This window comes from Hirundo rustica, chromosome 10 (genome assembly GCF_015227805.2).
Source record: "Hirundo rustica isolate bHirRus1 chromosome 10, bHirRus1.pri.v3, whole genome shotgun sequence".
In the NCBI taxonomy this organism is placed as follows: domain Eukaryota; kingdom Metazoa; phylum Chordata; class Aves; order Passeriformes; family Hirundinidae; genus Hirundo; species Hirundo rustica.
In genome coordinates this window covers 20,961,947-20,970,481 of record NC_053459.1, presented here as the reverse complement: position 1 = coordinate 20,970,481, position 8,535 = coordinate 20,961,947, and positions in this window count along the sequence as shown.

The following is an 8,535-nucleotide window of genomic DNA, read 5'->3' as shown; positions in this document are numbered from 1 at the left end:
TTACTGTCTTAATGTTGGCCAGCCTTGGAGTGTTCATTTTGCAAAACAAAAATACAAACCAAAACTAACCAGCATTTTCTGCTGTCAGAGTGAGTCTGGTCTGCAGAAGACAGTAAATTCCAGGATTTTCATCTGTGAGGCAAAGTAAAGCCATTAAAGCTTTAACCCTCAGTTATTCCCAGCAAGGCCATCCCACCATTTCAGAGGAAGCTGGAATTAAGCTAATAAATAAGTAAGAGAAAAAAACAAACCCACTGCAGAAAGCTAAAGGCAGGGACTTTGATCAGAGCTTGCTTTGCATCCTGGCTTCTGTGAATTCTTGCTGCAGCTGCAAGAGCAGCTGCATTATTTTCAACATCAATCTGAGCAATGCCATGTAATAGCCTTGTTACAGAGGGACTAAAGAGCTAACAGAATCCTAAAGTCGTCAGACTTTTTTATAAAATTTACATTCAGAAATACCATATTTAAGCTATTTTTCAATGTTTGAATTTAAATGGGCACAATTAGAGTTGATTTTTGTTTTGTTTCTCAACTGGTAGTTACTGCATTGAGCAAATGCTGCTCGAGGTCACAGCCCTGCAAATGCACAAATGCAGCATCTGAATTCTATAGGAGTGAGGAGACTCACGGAGTGGCATAACATTAAACATGCAAACAAGGAGCTACAGAGAGAGAGAGAGAGAAAGCGCGCTTGTATTTATGAGGAAGGAATGTGGAATTCAGCAAAACATTTTACATACATTGAATTTTCTGCAGATTCTTTCAAAACAGCAATGATATGCAGAATTTCTCATTTTTGGCCTCGCTTACCCCTTCAAATGGTTGTTAAGAGCCCTGATGGCTTTGTTAGAGCAAAGATAAACTAATGCATAACATTTCAAAGGACTCACTTTTACATGTGGCCAGAGATTGCCCATTAAAGTTTGTCAGTGGTCTCATTTGAATGGTATTATCACGGGATTTCTCTATTTCCAAAATAATTTTGCAAGCTTAGGCAATACTACCACTTTGCACAGATAAAACTAACGACCTTTTAAGGCTTAGGCGCCATAAAGAGACCGTATCTAATAAAAAAACATGATTTAAACTTGATATTTTTTTAAACAGGATTTGAATGGAACACGTGACAATAATTCCTGAAAATGGTACGAGGACCAAATTATGGTCACCCTGAAATACAAACAGGCCTCCTGTCCTTTAGCAGGCTGCTTACAACCCAGCTCCCACAAGGTAAGTAATTACATGACAATCTCAATGGTATTTTATCTCAGTGATAGTATAAAATAATTTCTCTACTCATCATGTCTGCAGGAAAATGCTTGGAAATGTAACTCATGTATCAAGTAAAGGCTCAGGAAATGAAAGAAGTCAAAGAATGTATTTATTTAAAAAAAAAAAAAGAAAAGACGACAATAACCCAACATTTTTTTCTGGTTGAATGTCCCTAGTTGCCTGAGGATGTTTAATGTTTCAGGTTAGAAGTACTGAATGACAGGGAGAGCTTTTTACTGGTTAAGTACTGTAACAAGAGCAACTTCTTTTTGTTTTTTCATTCTAATTATAGTTTACATGTGCCTTTCTGATAAGTGTGGGCAGACCATGTGATTTCTGTGCCTCTTGGAGCTAATAAGACTTCTTTTCAGTGCAGCATGGATCACCTTACTAATACTTGTGAAACACAAAGGAATTAGAATGATGAACGCCCTATAAATAAATAAATGCATCTCCATTCATTAGCCAGGAAAGCTCTGTTTTGTTTCAAGAATTGATTTCTGAAAATGCTTTACCATGTATTTTATCAGCAAACAAGATGACATTAAGTGGCAATATGTTAAAATTAGTTGCCTTTCATTCTTTTAACTTTACTGGAAAAAAGTTACATTTTCTTTTCAGATTGTATTTCCCCAAGTATAAAACAGATGCATTTGGATAAATAGATTTGAAACATATTATTAAATTAAATGAAGAAAGGGAAACATAATGAAATAAAATCCAAGTATCTGAAAAAAAAAAAAAATTCTTTTCACAGGCCTGCAGTAGAAATCTAATGTTCCTTCTCTTCTTTATCCTGGTATCAAGATGACAGGTATTCTATCATCTTTCAAAGTACCATCTGAGATGCCTCTTGTGATCTGAACAAGAATGGGTGTCCATTCAGGAGAACCATTTTCAAAATCCAGTTAAATGTATTAAATCTATTTCTACATGAAGGACACTGTTTGTGCTTAGTACATTTATTACCATTATTACAATAAAATTAAATAGTGCCATCTGAGATCAAGTTCCTGCTATAGTTCTCCATATTCATTGTACCAGACATTTTAAAGTAGACCAAGCAGAGGAAAGAAGCCTCCTTTGAGGTGAAATGGGGATACAGGAATCAGGCACAGAGAAATGAACTCCCTTCAGGGACAGAGAGCAGCCCCATGGCAGGGCAGCTCCTCCCTTCCAGGGTTTCTGCAGTTGCCTTCCCTAAATCCCGTTTAAAAACGATCCCAAGCCAGCTTGGCACAGTTGCTGTCACCTCAGGGGGTGTCGAGGGATGTCCCCACTGGGAAAGCATTTGGGAAGTGAACCCCTGGCTCAGTCCAAGCCCTTGGACATCCTGCAAGGACACAGGAATGAGTGAGCACACTAATATTGCAGGGCTGTCCCTGGGGCAGCCAGTCCTAAATGCTTTACAGCCTGCCCCAGACCAGGCATTCCAGCTCAGCTGCTCCTCACCTCCCTGGGAATACTTTCAGCCCAATATTTGGAAAAGAGGGGGAAAAAAACCTGCTGGAAGGGTTTTTCTGGGGGGCTTTGTTTCAAGAACTGATTTCTGAAAGTGCTTTACCAGGTCTTATTTTATATACCAGAAGGGAATATTTATATCCTGACAACCCTTCTTGTACCACTTGTGCTTCACATCACTGAATGTAACCAGAAGTTCCATCCTACTCTGGAGCACAGCAGAAGGTATATCCATGCTCATCAGGACCTGAGCTCCACTGATGTATGTGGTTAAAAAAAAAAAAAAAATTCTAAAAGATGTTTTAGAAAAGTGTTTTAAGTAAAGTAATTCATTTTTTATGGAGACTAAATTGCTCAACACACTTAAATTAGAGCAACTTGAAACCCCTGATTTCTAAAGAAATTCTGCTAATGCATTTAAAAAGTGCAATATATTATGAAGTCCCTGCTGCTTCTAACCCAGACAGATAAACCTTGCAACTGCAGGCCCCAAAGCAGAGCTGATGGAGGAAAACACGCTGGAGTTATGTTCACAACTTGGAACACTGCAAGGGCTCAACAGGCATTTCAGAATAGAGTGGGAAATGGCATAAACATCCCAGACAGCACTCCCAGCCTGGTGCCAAGTGTTCCTCTTAGGCACTGAGGACTAAAGAATCCCACAACCAGAAGGAGACAAATGAATAAGAAACACAAAGCAAAATCAGCACGATTAATCAAGTAACTAAGGTACAAAACCTTGAAACACAACAAATGTGCCATATTGCTAAAAATGTTGTTTTGCAGATAAGTGAATAAATTTACTTCCAAGCCAGGCTTTCTTATTCTTTTCCCCCCAGTAGCTTCAGCCCTGTTTCTTCCACTGCACATTTGCTTCCCTGGGTACAGCTCAGATATGGTATCTAATTTCCCTGCTGTAGCTGTACAGGTGAGAGCTAGAGGGATGAATCATTGCATCCTGTCCGTGCTCGCTGATCTTCTGGCTCTAAATGAAGAGCAAAACACTGTGGGGAAAAAGACAGCAGGGCTAAAGTAACACAAGGGGGAAAGAAGGGACTCCGTAAAGAGGGGAGAAGCTCTCAAGTTCTGAGGAGTCAATAGATAAATAAGAGGAAATGAGAGAGTGTGAAATGTGTGGTTGGATGATGAGTAGAGCTAATGAAACTGAATTTCCTGAGCCTGTGTAGCTGGGCTCTCTGGTGCTTAATAATGTGATCTCGGATCGAACCTTTCCCTGCAGTTGGAGTGTTCCCAGTGTCTCTCCCTTGTGTGGTTTTCTATTTAGAGGGTTGTTCATGGTTGTTCTCCAATAACTTGGAGATAGGATGCAGGGAGATGCAGATAAACAGTAATTAAGCCTTTTTCCTCAAAAAGGAAAGAAAAAAGGAAAAAAAGGAAAAAAGAGATAAACATGTTGTAGTCACAATGAAATGGGACTGGAAGGAAGATGCAAAAAGGCAACAAAATTTGAATAAAAAAAGAAGACCCTTCACTTAAATCTTCAAAGCTGTTCTTTGACACCTAAATCACTAATGGGAAAAAGCCTTTGGGTGGGGACACTGGAAAGTGGTGGAGACAAGGGCTTATGCTGATCACTCTCACCAGATGAGATTCCTGAGTGGAGATGACTCAGATGTAAAGAGATTGCTTTTGTGTGATGGAAAGAAACAAGGGATTTTGGGCAGGTGAAAGAGTGATGGATGGAAGAAACCAGTTGCTGTGTCTGGAAACTGCTGAGGCTGGACTGTGGATTGGGGTGAGATGAAACAAATGAGAAACTGCTCCCTCATTAGTCCCCACTCCCTTAAGTATGAAGGGAACAGGGGGGAGGTGTGGGTTTCCTCTGGGATGGCCAGGAGCCCTTTGCTCCCCCCTGTCCACACCCCTCACCCCTTACCACCATCCCCTCACCTCTGTGGTGAGCCCCCAGACCGGGATGTGACTTTGTGCCTAAAAATAAAGATGGAAAACCCACTGTAACTAAGTTTTCCCAAGGTAGGTGGTGAATTTAGCCCACTCAACTGGTAATTTTAATAGCAGTCCCTGGCTCTGCAAAGGGTAACAAATATGAAATAGTTATAAACTTGATTGAGGTTACTACTGTAAACCTGCTGGCTGGCAATTGAGATCTGATAATTTTTTTGAACATCTTAGCTGCGTGCTTATTAGAATAATGGAAATGTGCAACAAAAAGAGGAATGAGAATTACAAAACGGGAAGTAATCAGCAGGTTTATTATAGACACTGTCAGGTTTCTCATGTCCCCTGATTTAAGTTAAAAAAAGAAAATAAAAAGTACTAGTGCAGATGCATTGCTCATGTATTCAAAGCTGCTAGTCCAAACAGCATAATTTTTGAGTCTAAGCATTCCCTGTACAGCAATGTTAGAGCTGAATGCTTTTTATGGATGCACTTGGTTCACAGAGTTGTGTGATTATGCACGTGGGATCTGATTCACAGGATTTCTTCTTTCTTTTTTGATAAGGAAGGTAAGAAAAAGCCCAAAATGGTTTGTGCTGTTTAAAAATACTCATGAAACGTAAAACTTCAGGTTTAGAAAAGCCACAGAAAGGAGGAGAAAAATGGAGTTTCTGAATCTTTTGAAATTTCTACTGCACAAAGAGTTGTAGTGTTTAAGGCTCATAAAATAGATTAAGAATCCAGTGACACACAAGAGTGGGGTTTTTTTCTCTGCTCTCTATTTGGCAATATATCAATAGGTCTTCTAGGCAGAAGAAAAGTCTTGCTGACTACATCAAAGATTCCTCACTAGGAACAGATCTTAAAAAAAAAAAAAGTAGGCCTGCTTGAAAAATGTTCTCCAGGTAATTTTAGCAGAGATTTTGCTTCTTCCCTAAAAATTTGTAGCCCTGAAACGAATCTATTTTTTTTTTTTTCCTGAAAAACAATCAAGAAAAGAAAGCATTTGTGTTTGGTTGAAATTTGAGTTGTCTGAGAAACAGGCTGCAGTTGTCTGTGTAAGACACAGCCCAGGTAGGAAGCACAAATTAAATGAAAGGACACAAAGCGTTGAGACCACACCACTCAAAAGACATTGAAATGAAATTCTCAAATCAAAATGTTTTGCTTTTCAACTCCAAAATGGCAAATTTTAAATACCTCAATGCCTAGAAGTTCCAGGTAGTCAAAGGTAGTCAGGGGAGAGACAACGAAATGTTGACCTCCAGCATGGACAACCTTGGGAACACTCACAGCCCTGGGTGAGGTGACTCCTTCACATCCCTCTGAGAGGAGAAGAGAAAATAAGCACTGGCATCACGAGCTCTTGCAGATCTTTTCTACTCAAAAGCTGGGCTGCTACATAACTCACTGAAATTATGTCTTTTATTGCTCTTGGATAACCACACGGCTCCTTCTCCTTGGGAGAGACACCACACAACATCCATGTGTTCCAAGGCCAATGTGTTTATGGCCATCCATCACTTGGGGAGGCTCTGGAAGCAAATAGTAAAAGACAACAGGAAAAACCACTGATTTAGGAATTGGAGAAAAGATGTACTGGGCAGGGAAGGTCAAAAATGTTTCCTACCAATCTGCGTTTATAATGCAACGTTTCCTGTTGCTGACTGTCTTCACTTTCCCTAGATGATTTCATGCAGATACTTGTTACAGATCGTACACCAGCAGCAACTCATGTTTGGAGTTGAAACCATCTGAAAAGCTCCTGTTAAACCCTTAGGGAGCCAGTTACCTCTGGTAGCTGTGCCCTTCGTAGAGCAAAAGCATTATTGGTAGATTTACATGTTCCCATATCCAATAATTCTGAGTAAGTGGCATATTTAGAGCATCTATCGTAGCATTAAGAAGAGGTTTCTGCCATGCTGTAGTGATGGAAAATGCTTTGTGGCACCCTGGAATTGAATTCCCCTGTTCTGAACATTCCCCCTGGCTCTGGATACCTCTACGCTTACTTCCTGGAAAACACATTCATTTTAGAGGCCTATTTATTTTAATGCTTTCAGCTGCCTACGTCAGTCCTGGGAAAGGAAGAATTTGTGGTATTTTGCACTAATGTTGGCACATTAGTACAAAAATCAGGCTAATGCAGGACCTAGCTGAAAGCAAGGAGTGTCACTAACACTTTGGTCAGTGTTGAGGAAGGAGGACCCTGAGGAAAAACAACAGTTTTGTTCTCTGCAACATTAAAAAAAAAAAAAAAATATAAAAAAGATCAACAGAAAGTTGAAGGAATTTAGTCCTGAATACAACCAGGATTTTGTTCCTCCCCTGCCTGCAATTCTGAAACAAATTACTTTTAATATTACCTAGATATTAATGTTTTAGATTGGGTACTCTTCATGCTCTAAAACTACTTTTCATAAATGTTTTAATGGGTCCAGGCCGAATCCCACTGAGGTCAATTAGAAGATTCCAAATAAATCCTTCCTTCTCCCCCTTCCATTGGTATGCAGCCTGTAAGAGGGCTGACACTGGTCTGTGCTTTTATCTTAAAATAATTCAGAAGACAATTTTCCTATGGGAACAAACTATATAATTGGTGGGTGGTATTTACAGGGATGTTACCCAGGTAAAAACACTTATCTTTAATTTAGAGCCCAATTTTCAGGCATGCTGAACACAATTTTACCTGAAGTTAAATATAGACTTCGGTGGTCGATGCTTTGGGAAAACCAGACCCATAATTTTTAACATATCTCATTTTGTCTCAGGCTTGTATTGTCCAGAATTAGGTTTAAAGTGGTTTGGAAGTGCAATTTCAATGTGGTCTTTCTGTAAATGTTACATCAAAATAAAGTGGTATATTACGATAAAGTATGTTCTGTTTTATTTATTTCTTAACTTCATGCCTATAAGTATCTGACTTTCATTAAAGTCCGTTTTAACCGGACCTCAAACTTTAAATAACTACAAGCATCTTTCTTCCCAACAAGAATATAGTAGGTCTTTCATATAATATGCCATAAAACAATAGAAGATGAGCTGTAAAATACTTTGTGAAATATTGATTTTTTTTGTTTGTTCATGTTCCGGGTGGTGAACTGGATAAATACTACTATGGCTTGGTTCAAAATTCTGTTGTACCTCTGATCTTGGATTATGATCCCAGGCCAAATGTTTATTGGATAAAGCCCTGAACTTTTGTGCTGTAACTTTGGGCGCCGAGCCCCAAAGGCCTGGTGGTAATCATAACTATTTTGAGAATACTCCTTCAGTGGTCTTTAAATGCAATTTTTATAAGTACTTTTTGGCATGCTTTAACTGCAGAGTCTCACATTTTTTTCCAGGATGTTTTAAGAAATCAGAAATGATTTCCGGTATTTGAAACCAAGCTTGAAATTGTGCTGAAAACAGTTCTCACAGAGACTTTTCAGCTGAATTAATTACAATACAATCAAGCTGTGGCACGTGGGACAAGAAACATCTGGTACTAACCTTGGCTGATCTTCCTGTAGATTGCATTCATTAGTCTGAATAGTTTTCTAAATGTCTTGATATAATCATTTTGCCCTTTTCCAATTTATGTACTTGTGATGGCTTTGGCCATCTTGATGAAACAAATCTCACACTGAGGTCAAGGACTCTGGAACCATCAGCTTTCAGTGAGAAATTACTTCTGGACTCATTATATGTTTATTGTCTAAGGGTTCTTGTAATAGGGATTCTGTTTTGCACATTAGAATTGCACATCATTAGCTTTCTATATTTCAGCTGAAACTATTGCATCTTCCTCCAGGAAGAGAACTTGAAACAGTTGAACAAAAGAAATAAGGAATCAAGCTGCAATCTTTATTGTCTTCTTGTTATGTTATCTGTATA